Here is a 13,680-nt window from a genome sequence, read left to right on the forward strand (position 1 = left end):
ATGATGGAGTCCCAGAATCGCAAAAGAGCTCCAGCATGGACCGAACGGGAGGTACGGGATCTGATCGCTGTTTGGGGAGAGGAATCCATGCTATCAGAACTCCGTTCCAGTTTTCGAAATGCCAAAACCTTTGTGAAAATCTCCCAGGGCATGAAGGACAGAGGCCATAACAGGGACCCGAAGCAGTGCCGCGTGAAACTGAAGGAGCTGAGGCAAGCCTACCAGAAAACCAGAGAGGCGAACAGCCGCTCTGGGTCAGAGCCCCAAACATGCTGCTTCTATGATGAGCTGCATGCCATTTTAGGGGGTTCAGCCACCACTACCCCAGCCGTGTTGTTTGACTCCTTCAATGGAGATGGAGGCAATACGGAAGCAGGTTTTGGGGACGAAGAAGATGATGATGAGGAGGAGGTTGTAGATAGCTCACAGCAAGCAAGCGGAGAAACCGGTTTTCCCGACAGCCAGGAACTGTTTCTCACCCTAGACCTGGAGCCAGTACCCCCCGAACCCACCCAAGGCTGCCTCCTGGACCCAGCAGGCGGAGAAGGGACCTCTGGTGAGTGTACCTTTTAAAATGCTATACATGGTTTAAAAGCAAGCATGTGAAAGGATTACTTTGCCCTGGCATTTGCGGTTCTCCTAGATGTAGTCCTAAAGCCTTTGCAAAAGGTTTCTGGGGAGGGCAGCCTTATTGTGTCCTTCATGGTAGGACACTTTACCACTCCAGGCCAGTAACACGTACTCGGGAATCACTGTAGAACAAAGCATTGCAGTGTATGTTTGCTGGCATTCAACCAAAATCCGTTCTTTATCTCTCTGTGTTATCCTCAGGAGAGTGAGATATAATTCATGGTCACCTGGTTGAAATAGAGTGCTTTTCTTCAGGGACACTCAGAGGTGCCCGTTCCTGCTGGGCTGTTTGCCTGTGGCTAAACAGAAATGTTCCCCGCTGTTAGCCACAGGGAGGGGGGAAGGTTGAGGGGGTAGTCACGCGGTGGGAGGAGGCAAAATGCGACCTTGTAACGAAAGCACATGTGCTATGTATGTAATGTTAACAGCAAGGTTTACCCTGAAAGAGTGTAGCGACTGTTTTATAAAATGTGTCTTTTTAAATACCGCTGTCCCTTTTTCTTTCTCCACCAGCTGCATGTGTTTCAATGGTCACAGGATCTTCTCCTTCCCAGAGGCTAGTGAAGCTTAGAAAGAAAAAAAAACGCACTCGCGATGAAATGTTCTCCGAGCTCATGCTGTCCTCCCACACTGACAGAGCACAGACGAATGCGTGGAGGCAAATAATGTCAGAGTGCAGGAAAGCACAAAATGACCGGGAGGAGTGGTGGCGGGCTGAAGAGAGTAAGTGGCGGGCTGAAGAGAGTAAGTGGCGGGCTGATGACAGGGCTGAAGCTCAAATGTGGCGGCAGCGTGATGAGAGGAGGCAGGATTCAATGCTGAGGCTGCTGCAGGACCAAACCAGTATGCTCCAGTGTATGGTTGAGCTGCAGCAAAGGCAGCTGGAGCACAGACTGCCACTGCTGCCCCTCTGTAACCAACCGCCCTCCTCCCCAAGTTCCATAGCCTCCACACCCAGACGCCCAAGAACGCGGTGGGGGGGCCTCCGGCCAACCAGCCACTCCACCACAGAGGATTGCCCAAAAAAAAGAAGGCTGTCATTCAATAAATTTTAAAGTTGTAAACTTTTAAAGTGCTGTGCTTAAAGTGCTGTGTGGCATTTTCCTTCCCTCCTCCACCACCCCTCCTGGGATACCTTGGTAGTCATCTCCCTATTTGTGTGATGAATGAATAAAGAATGCATGAATGTGAAGCAGCAATGACTTTATTGCCTCTGCAAGCGGTGATTAAAGGGAGGAGGGGAGGGTGGTTAGCTTACAGGGAAGTAGAGTGAACCAAGGGGCGGGGGGTTTCATCAAGGAGAAACAAACAGAACTTTCACACCGTAGCCTGGCCAGTCATGAAACTGGTTTTCAAAGCTTCTCTGATGCGTACCGCGCCCTCCTGTGCTCTTCTAACCGCCCTGGTGTCTGGCTGCGCGTAACCAGCAGCTAGGCGATTTGCCTCAGCCTCCCACCCCGCCATAAACGTCTCCCCCTTACTCTCACAGATATTGTGGAGCACACAGCAAGCAGTAATAACAGTGGGAATATTGGTTTCGCTGAGGTCTAAGCGAGTCAGTAAACTGCGCCAGCGCGCCTTTAAACGTCCAAATGCACATTCTACCACCATTCTGCACTTGCTCAGCCTGTAGTTGAACAGCTCCTGACTACTGTCCAGGCTGCCTGTGTACGGCTTCATGAGCCATGGCATTAAGGGGTAGGCTGGGTCCCCAAGGATACATATAGGCATTTCAACATCCCCAACAGTTATTTTCTGGTCTGGGAATAAAGTCCCTTCCTACAGCTTTTGAAACAGAGCAGAGTTCCTGAAGATGCGAGCATCATGCACCTTTCCCGGCCATCCCACGTTGATGTTGGTGAAACGTCCCTTGTGATCCACCAGAGCTTGCAGCACTATTGAAAAGTACCCCTTGCGGTTTATGTACTCGGTGGCTTGGTGCTCCGGTGCCAAGATAGGGATATGGGTTCCGTCTATAGCCCCACCACAGTTAGGGAATCCCATTGCAGCAAAGCCATCCACTATGACCTGCACATTTCCCAGGGTCACTACCCTTGATATCAGCAGATATTTGATTGCGTTAGCTACTTGCATCACAGCAGCCCCCACAGTAGATTTGCCCACTCCAAATTGATTCCCAACTGACCGGTAGCTGTCTGGCGTTGCAAGCTTCCACAGGGCTATCGCCACTCACTTCTCAACTGTGAGGGCTGCTCTCATCTTGGTATTCATGCGCTTCAGGGCAGGGGAAAGCAAGTCACAAAGTTCCATGAAAGTGCCCTTACGCATGCGAAAGTTTCGCAGCCACTGGGAATCGTCCCAGACCTGCAACACTATGCGGTCCCACCAGTCTGTGCTTGTTTCCCGAGCCCAGAATCGGCGTTCCACAGCATGAACCTGCCTCATTAGCACCATGATGCATGCATTGTCAGGGCCCATGCTTTCAGAGAAATCTGTGTCCATGTCTTGATCACTCACGGGACCGCGCTGACATCTCCTCCTCGCCCGGTATCGCGTTGCCATGTTCTGGTGCTGCATATACTGCTGGATAATGCGTGTGGTCGTTAATGTGCTTCTAATTGCCAAAATGAGCTCAGCGGCCTCCATGCTTGCCTTGGTATGGCGTCCGCACAGAAAAAAGGCGCGGAACGATTGTCTGCCGTTGCTCTGACGGAGGGAGGGGCGACTGACGACATGGCTTACAGGGTTGGCTTCAGGCAGCTAAAATCAACAAAGGGTGTGCCTGTACATCAAGGAGTATTTCAGGCAAGACTGCACGGAGGGTTCCAATAAGAAATGGTGCACCTAAGTTATCGTTGTTATTGGAACAAGGAGGTTAGCCTGGCCTCTGATTGATACATGGCTAGATTTACCTCGTTGCACCTTCTCTGTGAGTGACTGCAGTGTGATATAGACAGGGGAGGAGGAAAATGAGTACAAAACAAATCTGGTCTATTTCTTGTTCTGACCCACTCCATCTTTACATCTTTGGCTGGCAGCAGACGGTGCAGAAGCACTGCATGCCATCCACATCTCATGGCTGCTCGGCAGAAGATGGTACAGTACGACTGCTAGCCATCTTCATCTCTTGCCTGCCTGGCATAAGATGGTACAATACGACTGCTAGCAATCCTCATCTCTTGCCTGCCTGGCAGAAGATGGTACAGTATGACTGCTAGCAGTCTGTATCGCCTGCCCGCTCACCATAAGACGGTTCAATAGGGCTGCAGGACTAAAGAGAATGACCTGGTCAAGTCACTCCAAATTTAGTCCCTGCGCCCATGTCTGCCCAGGCGCTCCCAGCCGACGTGGCCAGGAGCACCTCGGACACGACAAGGACGACTACCAATCGTATTGCACCGTCTGCTGCCAGAAGGCAATGGGTTGCTGCTACTGTGCAGCAAAGCCGTACCGCGTCTGCCAGCACCCAGGAGACATAGGGTGACGGTTACCTGAGCTGTCTCCATGCTTGCCGTGGTATGGTGTCTGCACAGGTAACTCATGAAAAAAGGCGCGAAACGATTGTCTGCCCTTGCTTTCACGGAGGGAGGGAGGGAACGGGGGCCTGACGACACGTACCCACAACCACCCACGACAATGTTTTAGCCCCATCAGAGTGCTCCATTGTGAGTGCTCTGGACAGCACTCTCAGATGCCCAATTGTTTGCCATTGCTCTGACGCTGGGAGGGGCGCTTACAGGGTTGGCTTCAGGGAGCTAAAATCAACAAAGGGGGTGGCTTTACATCAAGGAGTATTTCAGGCAGGACTTCATGGAGGGTTCCAATAAGAAATGGTGCACCTAAGTTATTGTCCTTATTGGAACAAGAAGGTTAGCCTGGCCTCTGATTGATACATGGCTAGATTTACCTCGCTGCACCTTCTCTGTAAGTGACTGCAGTGTGATCTAGAAGAATGAGTCCCCTAGATAGGGGAGGGGGGGAAGCAAATGAGTACAAAACAAATCTGGTCTATTTCTTGTTTTGATCCACTCCATCTATCTTTTACATCTTTGGCTGGCAGCAGACGGTGCAGAAGGACTGCATGCCATCCACATCTCATGGCTGCTCGGCAGAAGATGGTACAGTACGACTGCTAGCAGTCCGTATCGCCTGCCCGCTCACCATAAGACGGTTCAATAGGACTGACTGCAGGACTAAAGAGAATGACCTGCTCAAGTCACTCCAAATTTAGTCCCTGCGCCCATGTCTGCCCAGGCGCTCCTGATCGACCTCACAGAGGCGACCAGGAGCACCTCAGACATGACGATGACGGCTACCAGTCGTACTGTACCGTCTGCTGCCACAAGGCAAGGGGTTGCTGCTACTGTGTAGCAATGCCGTACCGCGTCTGCCAGCACCCAGGAGACATAGGGTGACGGTTACCTGAGCGGGCTCCATGCTTGCCGTGGTATGGCGTCTGCACAGGTAACTCAGGAAAAAAGGCGCGAAATGATTGTCTGCCCTTGCTTTCACGGGGGGAGGGAGGGAACGGGGGCCTGACGATATGTACCCAGAACCACCCGCGACAATGTTTTAGCCCCATCAGGCATTGGGATATCAACCCAGAATTCCAATGGGCAGCGGAGACTGCGGGAACTGTGGGATAGCTACCCACAGTGCAACGCTCCGGAAGTCGACGCTTGCCTCGGTACTGTGGAAGCGCTCCACCGAGTTAATGCACTTAATGCACTTAGAGCATTTTCTGTGGGGACACACACACTCGAATATATAAAACCGATTTCTAAAAAACCGACTTCTATAAATTCGACCTAATTTCGTAGTGTAGACATACCCTAAGTTTTGAGAAACTCCGTTCTCCTGATGCTACTGTTACAGGAATTGTCAGTAGAATACGAGTGGCAATGTACACATTAGGATATATGTCAACAAGTTTGCTGGTATGAATAAACTGTACAATGTCCATCACCGATTTTGCATGTAGCAATATTGATGATAATGTACTTAATTCTTCGTACAGTTCAAGTCCATTTAAATCAAAACTATCACCATGCTTCAGGAAGCTCTCTAGGTTCTTGCACTTAGGGAAACAAGAGCAGCAAATGACTATTTCATTGAACTTAGTTATGTCCTACAAAAATCCAAACTGTTCATGGTGTGCTCGTAAGGTATCCATCACAACATTAAAAAATTCAACCTCAAATTTCTTTTCTGGATCGTCTGTGGGCTCATTTGCACCTTCATATTCCGCTTGCTGTTTTTTCCTTGAAACTCGGGTCACGTTCGGACATGGAAATATTGGTTCTACACCGAGTGCCTGTGCAAGTGAGCTGTAGCTCACGAAAGCTCATGCTCAAATAAATGTGTTAGTCTCTAAGGTGCCACAAGTCCTCCTGTTCTTTTTGCGAATACAGACTAACACGGCTGTTACTCTGTAACCTGTGCTTCTTTGAATCCATTTTCTCTGTATTTCACTAAAAATTCTCGTGTGTTGTTTAGTAAGATAAGTGTTGAATCAAGCTGCATCATTGGACTCTGCGTTATTTTGCTTACACTTGAGATTTTAACAAGAATGTCATACCAGATTATGACAGATGTTAGAAACTTGAAGCTGGATATTTCAGAGGCCAATGACTGTGCTTCACTTTTAGCTTCTTCCGAAATAGCAACCAGTGCTTCGTACACTTCCTCAGATTGATATCTCAAAGTTTTTGCACTTTCTGCTCTGCTTTCCCAGCGTGTCTCAGATAGAGGCTTAGCGGTAATACCATTGACATGTGTTTTGAATATTTGCCATCGTTGAGTGGAAGCTGAAAAGAGCACGTAAATGCGTTGCAGCAAACCAAAAAAAGAAATAGCTTCTACAGAAGACTTGGCCATATCACATAAAATCAAATTAAGGCTATGGCGTGCACACGGAACAAAAAAAACTCGTGGATTTTCTGCCAGCAATCTAGCTTGCACGCCAGAAATACAGCCTCTCATATTGGCACCATTATCATAGCCTTGTCCTCTAATGTTCATTACGGTTCAACAAGGACAAGTGCAGAGTCCTGCACTTAGGACGGAAGAATCCCATGCACTGCTACTGCCTGGGGACCGAATGGCTCGGCAGCAGTTCTGCAGAGAAGGACCTAGGGGTGACAGTGGACGAGAAGCTGGATATGAGACAACAGTGTGCCCTTGTTGCCAAGGCCAATGGCATTTTGGGACGTATAAGTAGGGGCATTGCCAGCAGATCGAGGGACGTGATCGTTCCCCTCTATTCGACATTGGTGAGGCCTCATCTGGAGTACTGTGTTCAGTTTTGGGCTCCACACTACAAGAAGGATGTGGAGAAATTGAGAGAGTCCAGCGGAGGGCAACAAAAATGATTAGGGGACTGGAACACATGACTTATGAGGAGAGGCTGAGGGAACTGGGATTGTTTAGTCTACGGAAGAGAAGAATGAGGGGGGATTTGATAGCTGCTTTTAACTTCCTGAAAGGTGGATCCAAAGAGGATGGATCTAGACTATTCTCAGTGATAGCAGATGACAGGACAAGGAGTAATGGTCTCAAGTTGCAGTGGGGGAGATTTAGGTTGGATATTCGGAAAAACTTTTTCACTAGGAGGGTGGTGAAATACTGGAATGCATTACCTAGGGAGGTGGTGGAATCCCCTTCCTTAGAAGTTTTTAAGGTCAGGCTTGACAAAGCCCTGGCTGGTATGATTTAGTTGGGATTGGTCCTGCTCTGGGCAGGGGGTTGGACTAGATGACCTCCAGAGGTCCCTTCCAACTCTGATATTCTATGATTCTATGATTCTATGTCCACAGTGCAATCTAGAATTATGGGAAAATATTTTGCCGAAGTAACCAGTGAAACAATTTTATCTCTCGCTTTATCACTCATTAGCACGATCAGTTCATTTTGAACTCTTGGTCCCAAGTAGTGGTCATGTATTTCATTTTCAGTTACTCTTCGGAGATGTTCACTCATCACCGTGTCAAATTTTCCCAGCAGTTGTACAAGGCCCAAAAAATTGCCATTTTTGGGCTGGAATAGTTTCTCAATGCTTCCTCTAAAACCAAGATTGTTTGTTGATAGATATTCAACAATAGATAATAGATGTTCAAGAACACGACACCAATGCTTCTTCTCTGACTCCAGCAATCTTTGATTTGGGGCATCAAGAGTTGTCTAAGTTTTCAACCTTACACTCAGCTCACACCATTTGTGCATACTTTCAATGTGGTGCTGTGCCTTTTCATGTTGCGGTAATATGTGACTAAGATTTTTCCAATCATTAATACCCATGGTTGTGATCTTAAAATTGCAACTATTGAAAAGCTTGCATGGGAAACAAAATAGAGCATCCTTGCGTTTAGAGTACACAAGCCACCGTCTGTTGACAATTTCACATGCATGGGAAACAAAATAGAGCATCCTTGCGTTTAGAGTACACAAGCCACCGTCTGTTGACAATTTCACCATTAGAAAGTCTTTTGTAGTAATTGTTTTCTGTGAATTTCCTACCTCTAATGTCTTTATGATATTCAAGAACTTTTATTCTCCTAGGGCCTTGCTCAAGTATAATGGCACGGAATTTGTTGTTTAAAGATTGCGGCCATGTGCCAATGTCATCTGTATCCCATGCTAGTATAGTTTCAGCTGTTGTAATTTCTTGTTTTGTGTCTGCATCTGTTCAAATGATTGTTCTGTGTGTTGTTGCGTTTCTTGAGCTGCGTCTGCATAAAAATTTTCTTCGGCAGTTACTTGATGATCTTGATCAACGTCGTTGTTTTCATGATGTACAAACTTAAGTATAGAACCCTTCTCTGCTTGTGCAGCTAATCCTATTTCATCTTTCCGTTTTCTTTTGTGAGACCCGGAAAGTGGTTTTTTGATACGGCATAATTTATAAGGGTGTTTTTAAAAGAAATAACTGTTTAAATTATTGTCAGATTATCAGAAATATTATTTAAAATAACGACTATAGGATGGTCATGAGTCTGTGACCATGAGTCTGTGACCTAGTGTGCAGACACCTCGCAGGGCGCTCCGCCACGACTGAGCGGCAGTAGAGCTGGAAACCCATGTCATTTTTACAAAGCCACTTTAAAACTTTTTACAGTTTTAAATGTAGAGTGGGCATCAATCTTAATGTTAGTTACAACCCTCTATCCACCTTACACTGTAACTAGATCAATGGCATTACCCAGGTTAATACGCTGGGTTTCCAAGCAGCGGGAAAATAGAACCCTAGTTTTACTCCTAGGTAAAGCACAAAGTGACCAAAATGAAGTCAGCACAGAACCATCTCATCTAGGTGAAGGAAGCACAGAAATGTTTCAGGCGTCCTATTGCACCTTGTCTTTGTTTGGAAAGACATTAGCTAGGCACCACCCTTTGGGCCCGGCCAGAAAGACATGATCCATCACCAACAAAAAAGTTGGACAAAACATTGTGAAAACATAAGACATTGGCTGCCCAACCTCTGGGCTGGCAAAAGCTATCCTGACTCACTGGGAAAAAAAGCAAGAGAATCTTGGTACAACGTATGGTCACTCTACACACGAGTAAGGAGATGAGCAGATTACACTTGTTGGAGGAGGGCTCTATTTCGCAGTAACAGGGCTATAGGAGAGCCAGTCAACATGCCAGTCTACTCAGAAGAATAAATGGACACAAATCTGACATCAGGAATCATAACATTCAAAAACCGGTAGGAGGACACTTCAACCTCTCTGGCCACTCAGTAATAGATTTAAAGGTGTCAATTTTGCAACAGAAAAGCTTCAAAACCAGACTCCAACGAGAAACTGCTGAGCTTGAATTAATATGCAAACTGGATACCATTAACTTGGGTTTGAATAGAGACTGGGAGTGGCTGGGTCATTCCACATATTGAATCTATTTCCTTAAGTTAAGTATCCTCACACCATCTTGTCAACTGTCTAAATGGGCCATCTTGATTCTTGATTGGCCATCTTGATTGGCCATCTTGATTGGCCATCTTGATTATCACTACAAAAGTTTCATAGAATCATAGAATCATAGAATATCAGGGTTGGAAGGGACCCCAGAAGGTCATCTAGTCCAACCCCCTGCTTGAAGCAGGACCAATTCCCAGTTAAATCATCCCAGCCAGGGCTTTGTCAAGCCTGACCTTAAAAACCTCTAAGGAAGGAGATTCTACCACCTCCCTAGGTAACGCATTCCAGTGTTTCACCACCCTCTTAGTGAAAAAGTTTTTCCTAATATCCAATCTAAACCTCCCCCACTGCACAGCAAATTAGCCTGGTAAAAAGAAAAGGAGTACTCGTGGCACCTTAGAGACTAACCAATTTATTTGAGCATAAGCTTTCGTGAGCTACAGCTCACTTCATCGGATGCATACTGTGGAAAGTGTAGAAGATCTTTTTATATACACACAAAGCATGAAAAAATACCTCCTCCCACCCCACTCTCCTGCTGGTAATAGCTTATCTAAAGTGACCACTCTCCTTACAATGTGTATGATAATCAAGGTGGGCCATTTCCAGCACAAATCCAGGGTTTAACAAGAATGTCGGGGGGGGGGGAGGGGAGGGGTAGGAAAAAACAAGGGGAAATAGGTTACCTTGCATAATGACTTAGCCACTCCCAGTCTCTATTCAAGCCTAAGTTAATCGTATCAAATTTGCAAATGAATTCCAATTCAACAGTTTCTCACTGGAGTCTGGATTTGAAGTTTTTTTGTTGTAATATAGCAACTTTCATGTCATGTCAGCGAGAAACTGCTTTTCTTTTTGCGAATACAGACTAACACGGCTGCTACTCTGTAGCCTGGTAAAAAGGTTAAAGAACAGAGAGCCCCGAAGTGAAACAAACCCTTTTGAAATGATCCAAACAGACCGTGTCTGTGGGCCCAAGCCGCAAACAATGTTGGGTTTTCTCGGCTGGTGAAAATTTTTGAGATTTTGGCTTTTTAATCTCACTTTGGGATAAACATTTTTGAATTTGTGAAAATATTGCGAATTCAGGTCCCAGCGCAGATCCGCAACGGTCCACTAGGTGGCAGCACTTGACTGTGTGATGGCGTGGGGGTGAAACAAAGTGGCTTTATGCAAGTGTGCTGCAACCGTTCCCCAGTGTAACCCCCTTGAGATGGGGCAGGGCCATCACCCCCATTTTACAGAGTGGGTCTGAGCCTGGAGATTTAGGTCTGGGGTACTAAGAGTTGCCTAGGGGAATTAGACACCATGGCGTGAAATCCTGGTTCTCCTTGACAAATCTAGTGACGTCAGTAGGGTCAGGCTGTCGCCCCATGAAATGTGGCTCATAAATCCTTCGGCTGCTTTGGAAAACCCAGCCCTGTGCTGGACATGGTCCTGACACAGCGAGAGACAGGCCCTGCCCCAGCTGGGATCAGGGTCCCATAGCAGACTAGGAACTACACCCAGCTGCATTCCCCCAGCCACTCTTGAATTCGCTTCCAATTATTCCTCCCCTCCTTTGAATCCAGATCAAGAGAGTGGCCCTGCCGCTCATGGAAAGCCCTTGAGCAAGCGTATCCTTGGTTCTATATCTCTCACGCCCAGGCAAAGCCGGGGACAGGTGGCTGTTGAACACACCCACACCTGTGACTACGGCGGAAGCTAGGCTTTCTGCAGATCCAGGCAGCGTCACTGTGTTGGTCACACTCGGGCAGCTTCCCCATCTCCCAGTGATGGGCTCAGGCTCTCGGCAGACCCAGGCAGAGTTTCTGCATCGGTCACTCTCGCTTTCCCTTTTCAAGGTCGTCTTCCCATCCCTACCCCTAGAGCCAGGGGCTGTTTTGAAAATGAAAACAGAAATCCCCTCCAGGAGAACAGCTGCTTTGCCAAACCACTGCATCCCAGCCAGAGCCCTGCAGCTCCTGCAGTGAATTCAAAGCCAGAACTCTGCACTCCCTAACTTTGCCAGACCGCAGCCAGGTCCCAGAAATGCATGGCATGTTTCTGGGCATCACCATGGCTGGTAAACACGGCACCAGCTGGTATGGGCTCATTCCTCTGGTCATGTGAGCGATGCCCTTGATGAGGCTGGGGCGAAGTCCTTTGAAGCCTTGTTATTAGGATTAGCAGCGGTGCTAATTAGAGAGAGCCAGCCCCTCATTAGGTGCGGGTGGGGAGGCCAGCTGGCGTCAGGCGTCCTGTAAATGCTGCCCTGGCTCAAGGGGTGGCTGGGCGGGTGGTTAAAAGCAGGGCGGCTGGAGGTGGGAGAGGGCTGGCGTTGGCTAGTGTCCTTCAGAGCCGAGTGTCTGGTGCTGATCCCTGGCCAGGTAAGGGATCCGAGTCTCCGCTGCTGAGGAGTGAGGGGGAATGGGGGTGTCTCCAGGGGTGGATGCGGGGGAGCGGGAATTCACTTGCTCCGTCCTCACTCGGCCCACAGGGGAACTGGGCGTGGGTTGGCAGGGCTGGCGATGGAATCCCTGGGGTCTGAGCTGGCGGCAGGGAGCGGGGGATCGTTGTGACTGGGCTTTTGGGGGCGGGGGCGGTCCCAGATCTGACACTTCTGGTGCCCCAGGTGGTAGGTGCGTGTGGGGGTGGGGGTGGGGGGGGTTGGGAAATCTCATTCATCATTTCTAGACAGCTCTCAGCTCATTGGAGAAATGTGTGCAGGGATACAAAGCTATTTGTCTATACACCCTATCTATCTATCTATCTATCTATCTATCTATCTATCTATCTATCTATCTATCTATCTATCTATCTATCTATCTATCTGTTGGGATGGAATGATGGATGGGGAGGGATGGAGGAATGGGGACAGGCGTATATGGGACAGATGGATGGATGGATGGGGGAAGAATGGAAGGAGGGGTGTATATGGGATGGAGGGATAGGCAGGTACGTCTCTGCCCAGTTCCCAGTGCCCACGTGGCCCGTGCCAGATGTGCTGAGGATGGGCCAAGCTGTGGGCACTGGACTCCGCTCCCTGGATTAGTGCGGCGGCCCCCGAGCTGGTTGCCAGGAGGTCCAATAGAGTCGGGCATCAAACCCAGAGCAGATGGCAGTGGGCGGGGCCCGTGGGCGGGGCCAGTTCCCCAGGAGTGATGCCCCTTTTCCCCTCTGCCCTCCAGAGCCTGCAGCCCGTAGCTCTGCCCATCACCGCCACTGAGCCGCATGACGCTGCTGAGCATCGCGCTGCTCCTGGGGACTGCAGGTTAGTGTGTGTGTGTCCACACCCGCGTGTTTGTTAGTGTACGCACCCACACTCACGTTAGTGTGTGCGCACGTTTTAGTGTGTTACTGTGTGTGTTTGTGGGTGTGCATGTATATGAGTATGTGAATGCACCAGTGTGTGTGTGTGGGCAGAGGTGGGGTTGTGTAGGGGGTGTGTGCATGTAGGGGGTGTGTGAGTGTGTCCCCCCCTGAGGCTGGGATTGTGGGCGGGTTTTAGTGTGTGTGGCGGTTAGATTGGGTGGGTGGGTGTGGTTCTGAGAAGTGTGATCATGTGAGTGTTCAAGTGTGTGTGTGGGAGAGGGGGTACGCGGTATTGTGTGTGTAACCCAGCGCTGTGTACACACCCCATCGCACACATGGCCGGGACCCAGCGCTGTGTACACAACCCAACACACACATGGCCGTGACCCAGCGCTGTGTACACACCTCATCGCACACATGGCCGGGACCCAGCACAATGTACACACCCCATCGCACACATGGCCGTGACCCAGCGCTGTGTACACGCCCCATCGCACACATGGCCGTGACCCAGCGCTGTGTACACACCTCATCGCACACATGGCCGTGACCCAGCGCTGTGTACACAACCCAACACACACATGGCCGTGACCCAGCGCTGTGTACACACCTCATCGCACACATGGCCGGGACCCAGCACAATGTACACAACCCAACACGCACATGGCCGTGACCCAGCGCTGTGTACACACCCCATCGCACACATGGCCGTGACCCAGCGCTGTGTACACGCCCCATCGCACACATGGCCGTGACCCAGCGCTGTGTACACACCTCATCGCACACATGGCCGGGACCCAGCACAATGTACACAACCCAACACGCACATGGCCGTGACCCAGCGCTGTGTACACACCCCATCGCACACATGGCCGTGACC

General features: G+C 49.2%; 1 long non-coding RNA gene across 1 annotated transcript in view; it reads right to left on the reverse strand.

Annotated features, from left to right (window-relative positions):
* Positions 1–13,680, reverse strand: part of LOC140902592 (uncharacterized) — a 30,273-nt gene that overhangs the window by 15,808 nt on the left and 785 nt on the right. The window lies entirely within an intron of this gene.

Source organism: Lepidochelys kempii, chromosome 24, assembly GCF_965140285.1.
Source record: "Lepidochelys kempii isolate rLepKem1 chromosome 24, rLepKem1.hap1, whole genome shotgun sequence".
Lineage (NCBI taxonomy): Eukaryota > Metazoa > Chordata > Testudines > Cheloniidae > Lepidochelys > Lepidochelys kempii.